The 23595-nt window shown below is 40.8% G+C and overlaps 1 protein-coding gene and 1 long non-coding RNA gene across 3 annotated transcripts in view; one reads left to right on the forward strand and one right to left on the reverse strand.

Moving 5' to 3' along the window:
- The window catches only part of P130cas (Serine_rich_CAS and FAT-like_CAS_C domain-containing protein p130CAS), a 149352-nt gene that overhangs the window by 50998 nt on the left and 74759 nt on the right, over positions 1-23595 (forward strand). The gene's annotated exons all lie outside the window — the stretch shown is intronic.
- On the reverse strand, positions 17837-18654 carry LOC143369592 (uncharacterized). Its single transcript, XR_013085449.1, has 3 exons — positions 18551-18654; positions 18264-18361; positions 17837-18207 (listed from the first exon to the last, which is right to left on the reverse strand). It is a non-coding gene; the product is annotated as an uncharacterized LOC143369592 (long non-coding RNA).

The following is a 23595-nucleotide window of genomic DNA, read 5'->3' on the forward strand; positions in this document are numbered from 1 at the left end:
AATACTATATTTTTTAAAATTCAGTTTAACAAAATTTAATTTTCCAATCTTTCTTAGCGTTTGGACAATAATTTTTCCTATTTTCGAGCGCTAGCCCCCTTATCGCATCCAACCCTTCAATTATGCACATGGCCAAAAACAGTACAATTGCCACAAACGGTACATCCACCCTACACAAACAAAAAATAATAAAATGGTAAAAATGGCCTTCTGAATTCCCTAATGTTGAAATCCACAAACTCCAAAATCTCAAGCGTGGAATACTCCACACCTTCCAGATGACTCACGCTGGCCCCGCATCTCATCCCGAAAGAAGAAACCCTCCTCCTCGAATTCACCGAGAAGAAAGCGGACCGAAGAAAATAGAAGAAATCGTCGATCGAAGAAGCACGCGAATCAAACTGGCTTAATAGACCGCGAAGGTGCGGGGCATGCGCAGTTGCGCGGCGACGTGCGGGCGGGAAAGATGAAAATAATTTCAGAGGTGGCGGATGAACATAATTTCGCTGGAGTGTCGCTTGTCGCTATTTACCGCCGGATGTCTGCGTGTCCGTGCGCCAGTCTCTCTTTCTCTTCGCGGCGCGGATGGCGCGCGAGGAAAAGGAGACGCGGCCGCGCGCACCAGCAGCCTCTGCAAATTGATTCGGGTGCAGAAACTGGTCTCGTAAACTGGAGCCGACGTTTCAGAGACCGGATGCTCTTAATGATCGGCAATTTCAGCGCGCGTTACGTGAGAGAGCCAAGTTTCGTGCGACGCGTGTATGCACGCCGCGCGGACCCTTTTCTCGCGGCGTGTCGGCGTCTTCCGGCTCTCCCCCCGAGACGCTCCACGAGCATTTTTCTCCGCAATTAAACCCTTCAAATTTGTATGGTAATCACGGTGCGCGGGGCGCAATTAAGAGCCAGGATTAATGGCCCGTTGGGTCGAACGAGAGCGGGCCGAAAACGTCTTGGTTGACGTTAATTAATAGTTTTGTAGGAAGGCTAACGGTTGCGCGAGTGGGCGCCAGTTCTTGTACGATCTGGAGCAAAAAAAAAGGGAAACGTTTCCCTAATTGGGTGCTTTCTCTCTAGCGCGTCGGCTTGGGGAAAGGTTTCCTGGGCGTGGAGGAAAAGCTGGTGCCGTGGTGAGCGTTATTGACAAGTTATGGATGATGCGGAGATTGTAAGTGGAGGCTGTTGTAACATTAGCTGGCCATACACGGAGAGGTTTCTCCGCGGTCTTCATCCATCGCGGACAAACCCGCGATCAAAGTCTGCGGTGGATCAGAACTGCAAATACCCAATAACATACAACGAAAGTTCACAGACAAATCACGTTGGATAAATCGGTCACAGATAAAACTGCGTGTTAAGGGATGAAAACCGCTAGTTTATCCGCGGATTTCATCGAAACTGTGGACTTTCGTCTTGCTGAAAGTTTTCTCAGTTGTCATACAGACTTGAATGGGGTTGAAGTTTGTCACGAGAACTGTGACGGTAAATCGATCATAGACATGCACCACTAACATGCAGTTAAATTCGCAGACTTGAAACGCGACGGAGAAAACCGCCGGGAAATCTCTCCGTGTATGGCCAGCTATTGTGAAGTTACACGGGGTGACTAATAGGTAGTAGGTACTTGAATGTTCGCAGTTTGTTATCGATATTTAATGGGTATTTATCGGTAGCTGTTAGTATTTAGTGGCAGCTATCGATATTTATCAGAATTTGTCGGTGAATTGATTGGGGCTTACGGTAGTAACACGATAGGTACAAACTGCATTGAAAAATAGCCGCGAGAATATAAATTGTAATTTATTTATAACTCCATTTAGGTATAGAGAAAGTAATCTTAATATATAAAGCAGAAAGCTTCTAAAATATTTGTGTTTGTCTGTCGCCTAAAAACTTTCGAACAATAAACCCTGGGATGAAAAATGTGACTCAGCTCATTATGGTTGACTAATCCAGATGAATATAACTATTTAAAAAAAAAAAAATTAAAAAATCAGTATCTAAATTTCGGGCAAAGCCGAATATTAAAGCTAGTATAATATAAAGATAAAATACAATAGAAGACAAATGTAGAAAGAGCACGAAGAGGAAGAAGACGAAAGAAAAGATTTCGTAAAAAGTTAAGAGCGACCAGTTGAAACTTATCAGTATCTCATTGATAAGTAAATACATTATGAAGAAGAAACGGAACTCAATGCATCTTGAGAACGCGGAAGATAGATACTGTATCCGCCAAACCGTGAAAATAAACTTCATTGTAAGCGTTCATCGAACGTGTTAAATATTTCATCGGACAGCAGAGAACGATCAGTATTTTCTATGTTCTTCCTCCAACTCGCCTTCTGCTGCACCCTCGTTTAAAAAGTGGGCACGAAATGGTACTCTCCACCCGGGAGGACCTCGGTCTTTTATTACTCAGGAGCGAGGGGACAGGACGCGAAAGGACTCCCGATTATCCATTTGTCCTGAAAGCCTTCACGTCCTCGACAGCCCCTTTCTGTTTCACGAGGGCGCTGGCAAGATGCGCATGCGAGCTGCACCCCGCAAGCCTTCGCGGGGTATCATCGGCCGGTTCGCGGAAAACCGTACAAACCATTCCCAATCGCGTTCAACTCGAAAACTTTTGATATAATGAATAATATCGAACCGGGTCTATAGAGTTGTCATTTCAAGGGCCCTACTTCCGTCGTTCTTCTTCGAATAAAAAATCCACCTTTCACAATAACCCAAGCAACTGCTCTACCTAACAAGCTACCCACTCAGAACTCGAGTTTTTTGCAACGTGGAAGCGCTGGACACCGTTCTAAAAAGATTCACCGCCTCTTACGTATATCTGCGAACTATAACTGCCGCCCATAAAGCGTATCTATGCCACGCCGCTGAAAGAGCTTCGCGTTAACACCCGCCCGGCCAGTGGGGCTAATAAGTTCGCGCGTTTAAGCCCGATTTTGTAGCCCGACGCGTTTAAAATGGAAGTGGAACGGCATTGCCGGCGTAAAGGGGACCAACACCTATCTCCGTTCTTAGCGTATAAATTCTCATTCGCCGCGGCAGCGAGATAGCGCGACGGCATAATTGCGGTTAATGACGGGTACTATTGCCGCGCTCTGCCGCAGGATTGTACAAAGACACTCCGTAAAAATAGAATCACCCAAGTTGAACCACTTGCGCGGAGTCAACTCGGAACTGGGTTGCACGCTTCTTGCGACATCGATGCACGCTAACGAATTGCCCCGTTTAGCCTGGCCGAGCCTCCTGCGTTTGAGAAACTCGCCGGCAACTTTTCAGCCCCCGATCGTGCGCGATCGAAAATCGTTAGCCGCCGGACTTTGTTCGTTCGTGCGGCATTTGCAATTCCATCGTTTGATTAACTCCCCCTGTCTCCTGCGTGGCGATACTTGGCGGGATGCGCAGAGACAGCCACGCCTGTGTATCTTAACGATTCACCACCGGTCGTGCGACAAATTAGATGGAGGGCATAGTAATTGCAGTGCTGGTGCAGCGTTTGTAGCATTAATCTGTTGTGCGACAGTTATGGCGTGGGGTGGTTGGTGTTGTTCGTCTTGCAAGGTGATCTAAAAGGGAGTGGAAAATAAAATCGTTTAAGAAAAATAATTAGGTAGGCTTGTGCTGATTGTAGAGGCTTGTGGAGGATTGCTAGTCCAATTGGCGTGCATCGCACAATTCATGCATTACGCACAGGGAGAAATTGAGGGTTCGGATGAAATAAGGGGATTAGCGCTCGAAAATTGGAAAAAGTATTGTCCAAACGCTAAGAAAGATTGGAAAATTAAATTTTGTTAAACTGGATTTTAAAAAATACAGTGTTGTAAAGCTCGCCACGACACACCATTTTTCTATTTACAGCTTGTTTATCCAATCATTAGTATTCGAGATAAAAATTATAAACAAACAAAATTGCTTTGACCAAAATCATTATTTCTTTAAACAGAAATTGCGATAACTTGAGTAAATATTAACGGATCGTTATGAGACTTGAAACATAAAACTCGGAGAACTCTAGCGAAGCCGTGAAATGTATGCACAAATCTCTTATGTTAAAAAATGTAATAATATTTCATTTAAAAGTAATACTGGACATAACCCAGTTCTTTCAACGTTCGCCGTTAAAAAGTATCGAGGGAATTTTGAGGTACATATAACTTGCAGCGACAAAGTTTTTTCTTAATATACAAGGAAGTTTTTCACCAATTTTCACACTGATTAATAAATAATTATAGAAGATGTGACGATATATATCAATCCCGCGCGGCACCAACAGTCAGCAACTGCGTACAATCGCGTCACACTGCAAAGACGTGACGTTCTCACTATTATATGATTATATATTACAAAAAAATATTGCGATATTATTTTCGAAAAAAAATCAAAAATAAATTGTATAAAGAAGAAAAGATAAGCAAAAAGAAAATGAAAAAGGAAAGATAGGAAAAAGGAGAAAAGAAAAATTTATAAAAGAACAGAATATTGTAAACAAAACAGTATAAATATTGTAAATATCGCGTGTAAATACTATAATAAAAATGTTACTAAATATTTCGAAAATAATATCGCAATATTTTTTTGTAATATATAATCATATAATAGTGAGAACGTCACGTCGGTGCCGCGCGGGATTTATATATATCGTCATATCTTCTATAATTATTTATTAATCAGTGTAAAAATTGGTGAAAAACTTCCTTGTATATTAAGAAAAAACTTTGTCGCTGCAAGTTACATGTACCTCAAAATTTCCTCGATACTTTTTAACGGCGAACGTTGAAAGAACTGGGTTATGTCCAGTATTACTTTTAAATTAAATATTATTACATTTTTTAACATAAGAGATTTGTGCATACATTTCACGGTTTCGCTAGGGTTTTCTGAGTTTTATGTTTCAAGTCTCATAACGATCCGTTAATATTTACTCAAGTTATCGCAATTTATGTTTAAAGAAATAATGATTTTGGTCAAAGCAATTTTGTTTGTTTATAATTTTTGTCTCGAATACTAATAATCCGATAAAAATACTGTAAATAGAAAAAATGTGTTCCGTGACGAGCTTTACAACACTATATTTTTTAAAATCCAGTTTAACAAAATTTAATTTTCCAATCTTCCTTAGCGTTTGGACAATACTTTTTCGCATTTTCGAGCGCTAGTCCCCTTATTGCATCCAACCCTTCAATTTACTTGGAATATTGTGCTAGAAGATTTTTTTCTAATTAAGAGGCTTCGGTAGTTTGGAGTACTTCGGTGCATAGGGTAGTTCGCTGTGCATCGTGGCACAGTGAGCTGTCGATGAACTAAGAGTATCGTCGTTCCAACGCAAAGAAGCTTAGTAAATCGGAAAATCGATAGTGGAACACGGGATGATTTTATTACCTAATGCTTTTCTTTTTTATTCATTACATAAGCAATTTGCATTATTGGCAACGCGTTGGTCCTCGCAAAGCGACAATTATTTGCAAACGAATACGTAAGTTATTGATCGGAGTTTCGATGAACGTATTTCATATTTCAGTAATTCGGCAGAAGCGAAGATTGATGACACTACAAATCAGCTCGCAACGTGTTAGTCCGTAATTGCGCGGAGCTGTTTGTCGACACCGAGACTATTGAACATTTACACCGGTACTCGACAAATTCATAAACTCGCGCAGCGGAGCGAATCGTGGCGCGGCTGTGGTGCTAATAATAATTTGATATCGCGATATCGTGGCAGTCGCGTAACGAGAGACGTTAATTTCGATATCGATGCCCCCCCCCGAACTCTGGGAACCGTGATTAGAAACGCAACGCCTCGATTTAATTGTGGTATATTCAATTACCATGCCTTCGTGACCCCTTTCAGCACCTTGCTGCTTCAGGCTAATCAGTCTACCTCCAGAAATTTGCGAGAGATGAACGTGTAGTTTCTTTGAAGTGGAGTAGAAGCTCGCATTTAACATCAACGCTTTTCTGGAATAATTCATAGCCACAGAGCTTTTAAAATTGTTAGGTGCGTTACGATATAGTCTGTAGAAAATGTTAGTGTGAATGGTTGGTCGATCACTGGTGGTAGCTTTCCTTCACACTAAACTCTTTAACCCTCCCCTCAATTCCACGTCAGGTATATTTTGTTATTTAGAATTTATTTACTTCTACATCTTGTTATCCCTCGAAGATAACTATAAAATCATAGAAACAAAAGCAGTTTGCTTGATTTTTTATTTATTTTAACACGGAAAGGGGATGAAATCAGTCAAGCATAAATGAACCACTAGTGCCACTTAGAAATCGAATTTTTAAAGAGTACAACGTAGATTCCATTATTACCAGGCTCGCCCAATTCAATTCGAAGCTGTCAGAACACGATATGAAACAATTACCGCTATCAGGGATTAGTTTGCGCAACCAGAAGTTGGATTGTGCCAAGAATGTTCTACACTTGTGGCTTACTGACTGTAGATAACGAAAAAAAGTCGTATGAAACGAAATTCTTGGCACAATTTGGCCCACCAGTGGCGCACTTAGAAGGGGGTGGCAAGGGCCCTGGCTACCTTCAAGGAAAAAGGAAACAGGAAATTAATATAACCACAACTGAAGTAATTCAAGAGCTTAGTAAACAGAAAAGAAAATTGGACTTTATTCCTTAAATAAATTTGAATAATCACCTAATGAATTTTATTGAATTTGCACTAAATATATTTTTATCCCTTCAACTCGGCTCCCCCCAAGATTAAATGCTGAGTGCTCCGCTGATCACTGTTAATCGTAAATAGAATATTTATACTTACTCCAATATTATTCCGTGAAATGCAAATGAAGCAGCATCGTTGATATCTGAAGTTCAATGAAATTTCATTGAATAATCCATATTCTAGGTAGTTGAATATCATTCGAGCTTGATCTGTGATCGCACCAAGAAAGTAAAGCTATTCAGCAGCGTTCGAAGAAGATGCTGACGCGTCCACGAGCATAAGTAGCGGAGGCATTATTACAGGGTCGCTGGTTCACCCTCGCTGTGTCATAAATTCAAATTAAGCGGCGATTTATGCGCTGCGCAGCCAGCCATGGGGGTATTGATTCGAGGTTCGACGTGTCGTTCGAACGAACAGCATCGCCGTAGCTTTAATTACTCCCAGTTATCGGCGCTAATGGAGCCCCAATTATTCGCCAAAATTGGGCCGGCACTTTTTCAGCCTCCACATAAAATCGAACCCCCCGGACGAATTTACAATTGTAACGTATCCATCCCCTGCTTGTGCTTCTCGTGTTGTGCACTTCGATTTTCCGATGAATCGTAGCGCTGATTATATCAGAAACACATAAAAAGTAATTAGTGCCAGTTAGAGTGTGATCGATACAATTAATTAACTAGAAGCTTCTGCAGAGTCGATACTTACACTGCTGTTCAAAAATATTAGCACACCTACTCTGTGTGGAATAATTTTCTGAACGACGTTGCAAAATTGCAGAACTCTAAGAAAACATTTTACTTTATTTGGACTCTTAAATTAAAAGCATTGAAAAGTATCACATTTTGTACAAATGCAACAAGTGTCTTAATATTTATGAACGGCGTCGGCACATATGCTCGTAATTTGTAACTTGGCAGTAGGAAATCGACAGGGAGCGTTAATTAAAAAGATCTCCCACCATCTCGTGGTTTTCGTTCATTTTTCTCTCACACCCTTTGCATCCTTTACCCTCTCTCGGTGGGGATTACACAGCATTCTTAATGTCCACGATGACTCATCGTCGTCGCCTTTCTAGTTTCCAGCCGACCCAGGTACCTCACCCACCTAATTGTGATTTGCATAAGATTAGGGGGGAACCAGGCTGAAATTAATTTTGGGGGGAAACCCTCGTTAGAATGCGCACTTGTAGAGCTGCGTGGAAAGATTAAAGCCAAGATAAGGATGTACAGTGATACGTGTTTAGAGATGGCGTCGGCTAATTCCTTTTACTCTGATGGGAACAAATACGAATTCGTGTTTGAAAACCTGAAGTATTCCATAATCAAGAATATATTTTTATTTCAATTCCTGTAGAACACAGACACACGTGGTACTTCGTCACCTAAAAAAAAGAGATGAGAAATAACATAGAACACTTAATTATTAACACTTTGCTTTGGTTCCAACCCACGCTACTTATTTCTTAAGCCTTCTCATATCGGTGGTCCCAAAGAAGAGGCTTAGTAAAAAGAAAAGAAAATTGGATTTTATTCTTTAAATAAATATTTATTATCACCTAATGAATTTTATTGAATTTGCATAAAAAATATTTGTATACCTTCAACTCGGCTCCCCCCGAGATTAAACCCTGTGCGCGCCACTGTGCTTTATTTCTCCCTTATTAATTTCCTTATTACCCAATCACACCATCGTCTCTAACTCGTCGTTTGAAATTTTCTACGCGTTGCAGCGCAGTACAGAAGCAGCAATTAATATATTGTTCAGCACTGTAACACACTGGAGACATTTCTATTCGAAAGATGAGCTAGTTAATAGATATATCGTTCGCTTTCGAATAGTAGCGACCGCAAATGGTGTTATTGAAAGACAAATTCAAAGAAAAATCTTTCTGCAAATCGTTTGAAATGTACTTGAGCCTGCTTACCGTTCAGCGCGTATTCGTTGCGAAGCACAGAGGGAAAAAAGTGGTTGGAAACGAAACTCGAGATGTACTTTACCCAATGTCATACTTGGACGGCGAACAAAAGAAAGCATTTCACTCGCCGTGAGTCGCTATTTTCCCCGTATTATAAACTGCTATTTTAATTTCACCGTAGCCTTTTTACTTCATTGTTTCTATCTGCTTTCCTTTTTCTCCCGCTGTTTTTATTGCCATGGTGCCTGCATCGGTACACGAACCGTGGAACGTTATGTTTCTCCGTGCTCGTTCCGGCGAGCTTAATGCTGTTACGCTTTTTATACAGCCGCTTTACTTTTTCTTCTGCGAAATTCTTCAATCGCCCCGTTTCCCGGGCGCGCGATCTCGCGGGCGTGCTCCAAAAAAAAACGCACGGGTTTTTGGACTTCTGAAATCTTTGTAGACGAGAGTTTAAGGGGATACGCCACCCTGAAAGTTTTGAAAACACGATTTTTCTTTCTTCGCATTTTCTTATTACGTGAAGTTTTAAGAATAATTTAAGTCATTGTAGACGCAAAAATTCCCCAAAATAGCCGAGTTATAGGCTTTCAACGAGGCGCGGATGTCGATATTCCGCAGCAGGTAGCGACCATTCTACTTTTCTTCTTTTGCGGTTTTCTCGAAACTACATTTTCAAAGGTGACCTATCAAATATCTCCAAAACTATTTGTCCGATTGAGTTCAAACTTGGCACGCATATTCTTAATAGTATTATCTACGATGTAGCGTATCAGTTTTTCCATCCTATACCCCATTCGTATATAATTAATGGTTTAAATTCGTTTTTTCATGTGAAAAACGTATGATTTTTTTCACTTTGCTCTCATTTGTGCAATAAATTTTTTTTTCTCAGATCCCTATGCTACATCGTAGGTATTTTATTAAGGAACACGAAAATCATCGGGTTTTTGATTTCAGACGAACATGTTCGTTATAATTTGTTAGGTTAGTCACGCGTGTAACGGCGGACGAGCTTCGCGGGAGAACAAATAACTCGGTCATTTTTTAATATTTTTGTACAGTATTTATACAATATATGCACTAATACATGCTCTACCCATAAGAAGAAAATAAATAATTTTCAACCTCATAGTGTCAGTAAAAAAAATTCGTCTAGTTTAGTGCTGTTTCGAGCGCCTGAGGGTGGCGTAACCCCTTAAGGGGCACTTTCCAACATTTCTGTTTGCGGTACAAGTGCGTGGGAATGTAAATAGTTATAACGGAGAATATAAATAGGAGACTTGGAGGTTATCCATTTTTGTATTTACATATCTTTTCACAAATTGCTGTTTTTCATTTAAAGGGGCAAAAATTATTGGCTACTTTTTCTGGATTCAACTGTCGACTGAGATATTACCTGGGCGAATAAGTTAATATGGAATATCTAGCCAGTTAATTTAGAAATTTTCACAACACTGAACATTATCTGTCGATAAAAAGTGAATTAAACGCGCTTGAAGTACTCGATTTTTCAGGAATTTCTGGAGTAGTTTCTCCCCCGAGCGATAACATCTGTGTAAGTCTAGAGCGCTGGTAGGATCGCGAGGTACAAGATACATATACCGTAGAAGTATGCACTTCATCTTCCGCGAGATATATTACTCACGATAGGCTGACAACACCTTGTCTGCAATATTTCCATCCTACGTTCGTGATACGAAACTTCTATGATCCAATATTCCTCGTGGTGGTTGTCTCCTGAATTTCATGGTTTGAACTTTAAACAATTCATATCAATCTTCACCTTCAGATCGAAACGATGTCGCAAAAATGTCGGAATTAAAATTGAAGCCAGAGTGTTAGATCACTGCTGTACAGATTTTTAGAACAGGTGTTTGTTGCGAAAGCATCATTCTTGAATAGATGATCTTGTTCCTTTAATTTACAGAAAGGTATTTCGAGTATCCGCATCAATAATTTTGTATTTTTTAATGCGGTCTATTTAGACTGTGATAAGTACCTATGTTTTCTTCACATGAAACTTTTTAATCGTGTAAAGAAGAAGACAAGTACAATTTCCATTCGTAAAGGATGAACGATTTAAACGAGTAACTCGAAAACGACTCGTTTAATGTGATTGATCGTCAACGGGCGATCTACCAATCAAGCAATTTGTTGTGCCATTAGTCTCGGTTGATTTCGTTCCATTCATCGAATCGTCGCGTGGCCAGTCTGTCTGCTCGTGCTCCCCTGGCTGCATTTTATCGAATTCCTAGTGCTGTACTAACGCGAGCAATTAAATATGAACTTCTTTGAGTACCATACTCCCTTCCTTACACTCTTCGATCTCTTTCATCGGAACGATCTGTTCACCTTGTATCTCTCGGCTCGCAAATATGTTCCCAGAAACACGTGCCCAATGTGAAAATTGATAGTGAATACAAATAGATTGATAAGAGAGATAATAGAACACAGTAGATTTACCTCCAGCATATCTTTCGCGCAAAAATTCCGCTAGTATTACGCTATATTATACACCTTTTCCTATTTCAAAATTTTGCATTCAAGGGGATATACCCGTTTGAATCCTCGGAAAGTGTATACATTTTGTGGATTTTTTTACAAGTCAACGGCTTGATGAAGATTTCCCGTTTTTTAACTATGTTTACATAGTATTATGAACTACTTAAAAAAAAAGTTTCAGTTAAAACACTATTGTTTTTCGGAAGTTATAGATACATATCCGAAAGTCTCTCGAATTTAGATGGCTAAACGGTGACCCTGAAAAAAGCTGTATGTCGTGTCTGAAATCAAAAACGCTAAAATTTTCTTATGAAATATGTTAATAGTTATCGTCCTGCGGAGCGGATTTTGAAAATTTGGAAAAATAAATAGTGAGAGATCAAAGGTAAAGTTGGATTTTTCTAAGAGAAAAGTCCACCTTTTTTCTTTATAAATAATAAACGGGGAATCGGAATAAAAAAAAAACTGGCAGGGCGATGTGGAATCTTATTACGATTCTGCATGCAAAATTGGAAGTGAATTGGTTGAACGTAGCGCGAGTTTTTAGGGCCAACGCAATGAAAAATATAGTTCCGCTGCGATCGGCCGAGCCGCCGCGCCGCACAGTGGTACATAATGACATTTCTTGTTCAAATCACCCTACAGGTCGTAATTTTGCAGGAAACTTGACGATTTTTTTTTTAATTCTTCGCAATTAAATTCTCTATCGATCTGTCCGGCCGAAATTTTGAATTTCGTTGCTGATTTTTTTATATTCAGCGAATTATACAGCACTTTTCGCAGATCAGTATCTGTGGTATTTTTTTGTCCGCCTGTTTCGAATTTGTACGTAGCTATTTTTCGTTTTTTTTTTCATTTAAATATCTTAAGTAATAATCGAGAAAAAAAATAATACCGTCAAGGGCGTTTACCCTCGTATTATCTTTAAACAGGGGGGTAGCGATCTAAAACTTTACGTAATGGTGTTTCAGGCAAGGAGCATTGTTTACAAAATAACAACTCCAAGAATCGGCATGAGGGCCGTTTGCCTATGTTTACCCTGCTAGACCCTTTGACTTATACTCGTTTGCTCGTCCACCGGATAAATATTCTTCTAATTCGCACTTGTCACTCATGTTTGCCTACGTAAATACCCACCGATAAAAATCAACTATTCTTGTACGATTATATTCCTTCACCAGCAATGTGGTCGTTGAACTTACAAACCAGCAGACGTCCCCCCATACCCCAGCCTCGTTCTTTGAAATTTCCTTATTTCTAATCCATAGAGCGCAGTGGAGTCAGCTGGACAATGTAGTCTACGGTATAATACCGGGCAGGGAATAATTTAAATACGTGAAGGGATATTCAACCGGGACTCGAAGCCAAGTTGCACCTTCTGCTCGTGGAAGTCCGGGGGAGGGGGGTCCGAGATTATACGGAATAGAGGGATGCTATCATCGAGAATTTCGGGCGTCGAGAACGGGCGCGGAGCTCGCGGGAATTTACATAATTCAATTCCCATCCGACGGAAGCACGAATTGACGATCTTATCGAGCGTGGTTCTCGAAACCGAAGCTCGCCTTAAAGTGGCCGGCCTAAGCATTATCCGTTCGCCTCCGAAGCGATCGATTCTCGGTTGAAAATCTCCCCGCGACGACGGCGGACGATTGTCGACGAAATCAGAATCCATGGCAGCGAGACCCATTCCTAATAACACTGTCCCGCGCGGCAGGTTGTAAAATTTCATTGCAATCTCGGTCCTCTGGAAAACTCAATTAACCCTTTGAAGTTCAACCCCCTCGAGGATAGAGCAATAGATTTCCTCTGGGGCCTTTCGTTAGCAGCGATACCTGCGTGGGAAGGGCGATACTTAAGATTCTAGGAATGTAGATCGAAGTAGAAATGTAAATGTGATTCTACATGAAAAAACAAGTGGAAAATATGGAATAAAATTGTTTGACATAGCCCTTCGTTTTCGAGAAAATTGACTTTGAATTTTAGTCGACTGTGCGCACCGAAAAAATTCGAAGTGAATTCTCTCGAAAGCGAAGCACGATGTCGAGGAATTTTATTCTATATTGTAGGCGAGGGGACAGGGCATAAATAAATCTCCAATCACTTCAAACAATGACCTCGTTGTATAGTGCCTTTACAAGCTATAGTGACTTAGGTGTGAGGCCACTCCGCGGGGTCTTAACCGATATCCTGCTGGGTATGGGCCGCTAAACGTGACCTCTTGCAGGACTGTGTTTAGGGAAGACCAGGACACAAAACCTGGGCCCTAAAGATTAAGTGTTACAATTTCGATTTTAATAAAATAAAAAAGAAATTGAAGATACTGTTTAGCATTATTAAAAGACAGCAATTAAGCTTTGCTACTGGCTATTCAAAATTGTCTCATTGTCAGCACATATTAAATACAAATCCATTGTAGTAAGGTACATGTACTGCATTAGAACAGCTGTAATATAAATTATTTTATATTAACAACTTATTTTAAATTAAAATCACTGCATGTTTCAGCTAATTTTAGAGATTTTACCCTTTAGGACCCCGGTTTTGTCCTGGTCTTCCCTAAACACGTTTGGCGACCCGTATCCAGCAGGGTATCGGTTAAGGGGAGGTTCTGGTCTAGAGCCCAAAAAAATAGGTGATATTTAGGAATTAATTAAAGGAAAACTACTATATATAATTTAATGGGACTTGTTGCATTGTATTAAGGATGTCTTAGATTATAGAAATATATTTTTTGTTTTATAATTAATCATTGCAGACAGCCTTGGGGAGTCGTTAAAGTCAAGGCGTCAAAAAATTGATCCAAATCGGTGGGACCTCTATCTCCAAAAGTTATTATCCGATTCGACTGAAACCTTGTTTATTTTGAAGATTATTCTTTTGGCTCGGGGGGAACTAAAAAAATTACAAAAATTACATTTTTTTTAGAAAATAACGACACTTCAAGTTTGAAATCACTTTTCCCTGTATTTTTCGTCCTTTCATCGCCTTTGAAAATTATAAATTTTCAACTTTTTGTAATTTTTAAACACGTATTCCTAAAAGATTGAAGATTCGAAAAATGAAATAAAAAAAATCGACATTTAGACCAGAACCTCCCCTTAAAGTTTTACGTGAGCGCCGAGTAGCCGGTTGTGACCCATGCATTTGCCGCGACTCAAATGCCTATAACTTCGGGAATTTTACAAATTTCAAAAAATCCTTTTAAACACGTTTTCCTAAAAGGTTGAACATTCGAAAAATGAAATAAAAAAAAATCGACATTTAGACCAGAACCTCCCCTTAAGGCCCCACTGAGTGTCCTCACACCTACGTCACTATAGCTCGTAGAGGCACTGTACTTTTTCGTTTCTCTCTTACTTCGGACCGTGTGCAGTTACGCGTGGTCCTGCTGCCCGCCAGAAAATCGCTACGGTGGCCGTATGCCTGCCGTGTAGCCAAAAGCACGTGTATACCGCGTCTGACTGATCGCACTTCCTAATCTTATTTCCGCACGCACCTACGCCATTCGATCGCGCGTCAACCGGCTCTTTTGCCGGTAACGTATCGCCTCTAGTTTCACATTAAATCCCTACAATGTTATCAATTTATTTTTTCATGATGAAACGTCACTTATCCGCTTTTATCAGCGCGTTACCGGACACCCTGTATATTCCCGGGTCTTACGAAACTCGGCGCGAGCGGAGCCGCGTTTCGTCGCTCGCATTCATGAATGAGAGGCGCCGCGGTCGTTGGTACGCAAAGTCTCACGATTATTTTCTCCCCAGGGAAAATAACACGCGCTTCTCCATTGACGGGACGACGCGTGGCCAGTTTGCGTCCTATAATTGTCGCCGTTCGCTCGCAGCACGCACGTCCCCCTCATTAATCAGTCCTCCCCGATGGCTTCTGCTTTGTTTCGTCGTGCCGCCACTAAAAAGCCCCCCCGCGGATCGCTCCGGCGTTGTACCGCTCTTCAGTCAGGAATTCCAATTTCTCCTGCCTTCTTTCGCCGTCGTTTTATTTGCCCCCTGCTTTTTTCCTCTCGTTTCGCTCGCAGCACGGGGCGCTCTAATTAATTCCGTCAGGAAGGTACCTATCGTTAGGTGAAATATAAGCCCTCCCATGCAGACAATTGCTTTAACGAATGGCTGCTCTATCGGCGGGCTTTCTGTGAACGTACGTACTCGTGACAATTGTACGTTGATGGATTCCTATTAGGAAAGGTATCTGGGTACCCTTTATACTCTTAAATTGAAGCTGGAAGGATTTAGGACTCTCTAGATTTAAAATCCTTCAATTTCAAAAGAAGCAAACGGCCCAACCTTTTTCGAGTCGCCCCTTTTGTAATATTCAAATATCCTGCGACCCGGCCTGTATAAGGCAAGGTAAAACTAATAAGGTAAGAAAAGGAACATAAAATAGGTATTTCAGAATATAAAAAAAAACACGTGGCGATCCCCACGAAAACAATTCGCGACCCACAAAGGGAAATAAAAAATTAGGGAAATAAGAAATAAAAAATTCCTCCATATCTGAAGAAAGTAGCAAACAGTTCTTCCAAGATTATCCATTTCTATCAATTATTAGTAATATTCTTAGGATTACAAGTGACAAAAGTGCGCGGCCTCTTTTTAAGGTAATAAATGAGTAAATAAACAAATATCCCCGCGGAGAGTGCGCATAGAAAGAAATCCTTTGCAGAGGCACGGCCGATCCGCTTACTTTCCACATTCAGAGTATCTTGTTTACGATTCAGCTTTCCATTCGCAGGCCAATATCGCGCCGCGATGTAATTGCCATTACATCAACGGTACATCGAATGGGGAGGATTTTTTTTTTGTACAGCTACACGGATTCGCAGCCTGCTCGATCGCGAGAAAGAATCGCCACGCGTGGTAATCCTCTTCCACCGACTCTTTTGCAAGTGATTAGCGAAATCCTATTATTTGTGGCTCGCGCGGCCGATGCGTTAACACACGAATAACACTTGCACGGCCCCCCTGGGCCGTGGAGTAGCTTACAAGCCTACTTGTAATTGGATTACCGACTTACGGACACTCCTGTGTACTCTTCAGCTCGCGCAAGTCCGCGGAGAGAGTCCCACTTGAAACTATCGCCGTAACGGGACTAAAGGCGACCGAGGAAACCCGAAGTGGAGAATTCTTATGAATTATTACGCTGGCGCTAATTCAGGAAATCCGCAAGAAATTGCGGATGTACAAAGGGAAATAACAGACGTGGAGTAATATTAAAAAGTTGCGTTACTTGATTATTATTAAATTATCAAGGGCGCGTCACTGAACATTATAATCCGAAATAGTGCGAATAAAATGTGAAGCTTTCGATCGGCTGCATCGTCACGTGCAACAATTACATAATATTCCATTCTTTTTATTATATCCAAAAATGAGCTGGATGCTCCAAAAGTAAAAATTCCACAGTCGATTCTTCATACACCCTGAATCTCAACTAGAACATTAGTGTTTCTAATTTCCAAGGTTTCTATTTTTTAATTAAAAAGCCTTACATCTGATCGTACCGCAAAATCAAAAGTTAAAGAATTATTAAGCAAGAATATCGGCTGCCGAGTGGCAAATCCGATCCCGGAATTTCGGGTACCCGCACACCCCTATTTATAAGAACTTTTAAAAGTGGCCTCTGTGAAGCATCCAGGAGTGCCGCGGACGTCCATCGAGGGAAGAACCTCTTCAGACTCGATTTCTAATCAGACTCCCATCCGAGGCCCTCGTAGACTGAGTGTGTAATTAGCGGGCGGGTGGAGGGGCGTTAATTGCGATGGGGGTGGAGGTCGATGGTTCAGACGACGCACGATCACAACGAAAGTGCCGACAGTGAAGACGAAGATGAAGGGTGCTCGGTGCGACGGTGCTTTTGCCCGTTGAAAGGGCACGTGTTGCAAAGCGATTTCAACCCCTGCGCGGTTAAACACGCCTCGCCGACCATGTACATATCGATATAAGGCTACTTATTTCGAGGTGCCTGCGTCGGTTTTGTGGCGGCACGGTATCGTGGGACGCTTTGTAAGCTCCTCTTCAGCATTCAGCCACCTTTGTGGGTGCGGGGGCGCGAAAGGAGATTAAAATCGAAAATTTTCACGGGCTCGCGCTCGATTACTATGAAAACGCGCCTCCCCCGTCGCTTTTTCACAGGGCCTTCTATAGAATGGAGAATTGTTTGTACATCGGCTCGTTGTGTTAAAGATTCTGCGACAAGAATTTCAGATTCTTGCCTGGTTTATTTCTTTTAGAATGATAAGGTAGTTGACCCAATGCTCGATAACTTAGTGACGAACGCGGATTCTTTTCGGTAAATTACGCTCAAAACTGAAAGAAAGGAATAAAAATTGTTTCTAATAGTCGATTTATGTATCCATTTAATAAGTGAAATTTGTAATAACACGTTTAGAGCTTTATTTCTCCTTAAAAATTGAATTTGAAAAGAAATATCGAAGGGCCCAATGACCGATAACCATTTTGACGCCGGGAGCAGTTGTCGATATCTCCATGCACTGAGTGGTCGATAATTGAAACACTAAAAAAAGGGAGGGTATGTGGAATAATTAAGAGTTAACCCAGTCACCGATAGGTGATTAGTCGTCAATAGTTTGAATTAATATTGAGATTTTACTCATGTTTCTAAGTACATAAAAGTATCATGAATTTCGAAATGATTTATAAATTACATTTGTAAGCAAAAAAATGACGAATCCTTAATGAATAATGATGTGAAAAATGTTGTGTACTTATCTACATTGAAAATCCTATTTGAATGTATATTTAAAAGCTTTCTACTATTAAGATAAGTCTGAACTTTTCCAAACCACCCTGATAAAGCTTCCTTCGATACATTCGCTCTTTTGTTGGAAAGATTCTGACACATTCTTTCAGATAAAATTGAGTTCCTTTGTAGAAACGATTGATACCAGTGTTTTCCTGGCCTACCACTTGTGAAAGGAGTTTTTTCCTCTTTGTTTTTTTTTAATAATTGTTTGTACACTGTCCAGTAAATGGTTTTTAGTTACTGGAAAGCCACGTTTGCTGAGATGTATAATCCATTCCACTAATTCTTCTTCTTCTTCCTAAGAAGTCAGGACACTGCTTGGTCCTGACCTCACATTTATGGCATAAATCCCTTTTATCCTTGAGCACAGAGTAGCATACGGAATTTTAAATGTTTTGCTCACAGCAAGTATGGAAATCCACTTTTTAACATCTTCCACGGCTTTCTCTACATCACTGACTGTGTTTGCTTTATTATACTGAAAATAACAAATAATTTATTATAAATGAATGTTTATATCAGTTTATTGCTTATCTCGGTTCATGAAAATAATGTTTTATACTTGTCTGTTAATTATCGGAAACAGGGTTATGTATATGAAATGAGAATGGTATTTTCGATAATAGAATTAAATGGGTTGATAGTTTCAAAATAATTAATATCTTACCTTTTTCTTGTTGTTCATTCTCTTCCTAAGCTCCAAGAACCTTTCTGCGCACTCAAAATAATTTATTTTTCGTCACGCGTGCCTAAAACGATATTCAGTTTTGTAGACAATATGGCTAACAATATTCGGGATATGCCGAGAATCTGAATGAGCTACTTTTTTTAATTTTTTTCTTTGTAACTGTAATTTATGAATCACTTTAAAATTCATGATATTGTAGATGAAGACTTAAATATTAATTTGCAATTTTATTTTTTACACAATATTGTTCAAAAACCTTATAAAATCTCAATATTAATTCAAATTATCGACGACTAGGTACCTATCGGTGACTGGATCAATTAAGTAGTTTTCACTTTTCGGTACCCTTGCGTCCAGTATATATAAAACTCTCGCGGTTCTATCGCCGAATCGTAAATTATATCTTTTTGATCATTATGCGGCTGGAGGTTTGTCGAATGTCTATGGTAACTGAAAACGCAACAGGTGGTCGATGATTGTGGTCAATGGAAACAGATATTCTAATTAGACAATGCAATAGTAATTAACTGGTGGGTAGTTCGCTCATCACACCTAACCCTCTTTCTAAATCACTTCCAACGAAATCACCTGTACCAAAGCCGTGCACACCTAATCCCTAAAAAAATTCACGAAATCACTTAACATAAAAAAATTCCCCTGTGTGCTCACGCTGTGTTAGGGATCTTGAAGGGTGACTGGGTTTATGGTGCGGACGTGACTTCTTCGCTATTTAGCAGCTAAATAAATTCGTCTGGACAATTTACTGCTGTAGGTAACATCTGGCATCATAGACAGAAGGAAAAGTGAAAATTACACAGAACATGAGAACCTTGGAGTCCCAAAGGGCCCAAGGACTCCGATAAGGCCCCTGGACACTAGGACCCTGACGGCTCGCAGCCCCTTGGGGTCCGTCCCAAATTTACAGCTACGTGTCTCTTTCCCCCACTGAATTTTTCATGCAGAAAAAACAGCAAAGCATTGCCACATTCGGAAAACCGCCCGAAAGAGACGCCTAACCCCTTATTCATTCGTTAATCCTCCCACCTGGAACTGAACTTCGCCAAGGAGTTCGTGGTAGAAAAAAAAAGGAAATTCAATTTTTTAACCTGCACGTTTGTAAGGGACCTCGTTAGAAGCATCAGGCAATTTTCTTTTTTGCTATTTATTGATTATTCAGGGTGAAAACACCCCTGATAGCCTCAATAATAGTCTTCAGTTTGCAAATTGGTTTCATAAAGTCGTGATTTTGAGTAAGTGTACCGATGTAGCAATGAGAGAGAGAGAGAGAGAGGGAGAGAGAGAGAGAGAGAGAGAGAGAGAAAGAGCATGAACGAATCAGGAGTAGGGGAGACCGGGGCTAAAAGTTCCGGGGGTAAGTTGTTCCGACGGTTCTATCTTTGAAATAAAAAGAGCGTTGTACTTTAAATTATTTTTTCCGTGTGAGTTGATCACGCCACTCTGTCGCCCAATTTAATAGCGTCCGCGACAGCGAATTCTGTGGTTGTAAGCAAGGACCTATTAGTCGCGTACCAGATAAGTAAAAATTTTTCTATCATTACTTTTTGGTCTATTTCAATTATTTAACGTCGATATTATAGATTGAATCGTTCTTATGGATCAAATGACATTTAAGAACATGGTGTAATAGTGTTTATCGTTTGAATACATGTATAAGCAGAATAGTCTTTGAAATTGCTACATGTGTCGGTAGAGGCTAGTTGTTACCGTGACTGGGGCACGTTGTTACCGTAAAAACTTGCCCCGCCGCAAATAGGTCTGTGAAGATAGCACCCCCAAATTCGATTTTTTAAAAAAACTCAACGGCATTCGTTTGTTCATCGTATGCGCATGGTTGCGCATAAAAAATTTTCGTTTGCCCACCATTCAAAAAAAAGTTATGAACAAAATAATAAATTTGTCTTCATCACCCATCATGAATGCATTTCAATTTTTTAAAAGAAGGATACGAATGTACCCGACCTGGCCACGTTTGCCCACTCTCAGATTTCGTATGCTCACCCTCCAGAATCGAATTAAAAAGTAAAAACCTCGAAAAGAAGGGTACAGGTGAAGCGATCGCGTTAAAGTTCGATTTTTCTGGAAAATATTATCAAAATCGTTCTTTCAACGATGCAGTCCGTTAGTTTAGATGTAGAAGAGATTTGCCCATACATTAATTTCGTATGCCCACCCTCCAGAATCGAATTATGAATAAAGATAGTCAAGAAGTGCGGTACCCGTTGAGACGACCAAGTATAAGTTCGATTTTTAATTAATTAAACGATGAAATCGTTTGTTTAACAATGCATATCGTTTGTCCAGATGTAGAAGAGATTTGCCCATGCATTAATTTCGTATGCCCACCCTCCAGAATCGAATTATTAATAAAGATAGCCAAGAAGTGCGGTACCCGTTGAAGCGATCGCGTTAAAGTTCGATTTTTCTGGAAAATATTATCGAAATCGTTCTTTCAACGATGCAGTTCATTAGTTTAGATGTAAAAGAGATTTGCCCATGCATTAATTTCGTATGCCCACCCTCCAGAATCGAATTATTAATAAAGGTAGCCAAGAAGTGCGTCGTTGGAAAGAATTCGAGTGTATCGCAGACATCTGTTTACGTTTCGGCAGTGGCACTCGGCGCTGCTACCCTTTAGGGTATCAACGCTGCGTGTCGTCATCGAACGTGCCGAAACGTAAACATATGTCTGCGATACGCTCGAATTGTTTCCAACGACGCACGAAAGTCAGTCGGTCTCCAGAGTTCGGACGCAACTCTTGCGAGACCGTGCATTCATTTACGGTTTGTGAAGTAACTGTGAGATTATATTATTTTCCGTTGTGCGATATCATTGCGGTAATTAGTGAAAAATGACTAGAAAACCACTCTGGTGTTATTCTGCACATGCTGCAGATGTGTGAAAAGTGTGAAGTATTCGATGAGCGATACAAATTGAAGTGGATAACATGTCACCAAACACCTTAACCTTTACGGTAAGAACAATCGATTTTGATAATTCATTCGGAAAAAAACGAACGGAAATGTATTCGGTTCAACAGGTACCGCACTTCTTGGCTATCTTTATTAATAATTCGATTCTGGAGGGTGGACATATGAAATTAATGCATGGGCAAATCTCTTCTACATCTAAATTAACGGACTGCATCGTTGAAAGAACGATTTTGATAATATTTTCCAGAAAAATCGAACTTTAACGCGATCGCTTCAACGGGTACCGCACTTCTTGGCTATCTTCATTAATAATTCCATTCTGAAGGGTGGGCATACGAAATTAATGGATGGGCAAATCTCTTCTACATCTAAACTAACGGACTGCATCGTTGAAAGACCGATTTTGATAATATTTTCTAGAAAAATCGAACTTTAACGCGATCGCTTCACCTGTACCCTTCTTTTCGAGGTTTTTATTTTTTATTTAAATTCTGGAGGGTGGGCAAATGAAATCTGAGAGTGGGCAAACGTGGCCAGGTCGGGTATATTCGTATCCTTCTTTTAAAAAATTGAAATGCATTCATCGTGGGTGATGAAGACAAATTTTTTATTTTGTTCATAACTTTTTTTGGAGGGTGGGCAAACGAAATTTTTTTATGTGCAAACGTGGGCAAACGATGGACAAACGAATGCCGTTGAGTTTTTCCAAAAATTCGACTTTGGGGGTGCTATCTTCACAGACCTGCCGCAAATGTATAAATTGTTTCCGCTGTGCTTTAAGATGCGAACATATGAATGAAAGGCGGAAAGGGACACGACTTCGATCGAAGTTATGCGTAAAGATAAATAAAAACTGTCGCTTTTAGTTTTCTTTTAAAGATAATACATTTTTGTTGGTCCGAACCTTCATAAATAACCATTATTAATAAAATTCTGTTTTATTTCATTAGAAAATGAAATATTTCATTAAAAGGCAACTCTTATATCATAGTAACAACTTACCCCAATGCGATAACAACTTGCCCCATATAGGGGTAAGAAGTTCCGCTTCGATCAGCCACAAATAAATTACTTTTTATGGAAAACCTATTACAATATATTAAACACAAGCTTAAAACCAGAAGATATAATAAATTTAACAAGAAATTAGTCAATAGTGAAGAGAATAACTACATTATTTTCCAGTCATTTTTTATATTTCATCGAAATCGGAACTTTTAGCCCCGGCCTCCCCTACGTGCGAACTTGTGATACCGATACACCAATTGAATGAGTGAATGATGTAAGAATGGGGAAACCGAGCGACTGCGCGTGGAAGAGAGTAGAATGTGGCTAAAAGGATCGAGCGTTTGAAGCAAGTTCATTAAGCGTCAATTTGTAAAGTCCTCGGGCAATAAAAGCAAGACACAAGCGTGAACCCAAAACCCAGTTCTCACTAACAAATATTAAATCCCCCCCCGCCCCCGGAGAAGTTACCCAGGAAATCAGAACCTCTGTTCTTTTATCGCGGACCCTATTTCCACTTCACCGAGGCACTGGCACGAGTACTTCAATATTTACGTCCGCCGAATTTGTCGCTGAAAATTGAAGGTCCGCCGACAGCCCTTGTACAACAAAGCGCGCGGGCCCGCGGAGCGTGTACCCAGCAGGGTCAGTCCGTGTAAAGAGGAAATTGTGCCTATTACGAAACGAGGAGGGGGCGGCGGGGGGGGGGGGTTGCGAAATAACGCGTGCTCGTCGACCCCTGCCGCCCCCCGTGCGCCCCGTTGAATGAGCTTCTCCGTCGACAGGGCATTGTGGGCTCTAAATTCGGCACGTGTGCCCTCTCGATCAAACGGGGCCGACGCTTCGGGAACTCACGGTCCTCGTTGCGCGCGTCGAGCACCGGGGAGATGGGCGAGGAGCGTTTTGCATACGAAATCGTGTGCAGGGACGCGAACGTGCCCGCGCGGCGAAACGCGTTCGTCGCGTAATATCCAGCGTTGTAATCCGCGCGCGCTTATCGCCGGGCCGCGCGAGGACGGCCCAGCTTTATCGCGGCCGAGCCTGCCATCCAGCCCCGCCGACCGTGC

Source organism: Andrena cerasifolii, chromosome 1, assembly GCF_050908995.1.
Source record: "Andrena cerasifolii isolate SP2316 chromosome 1, iyAndCera1_principal, whole genome shotgun sequence".
Lineage (NCBI taxonomy): Eukaryota > Metazoa > Arthropoda > Insecta > Hymenoptera > Andrenidae > Andrena > Andrena cerasifolii.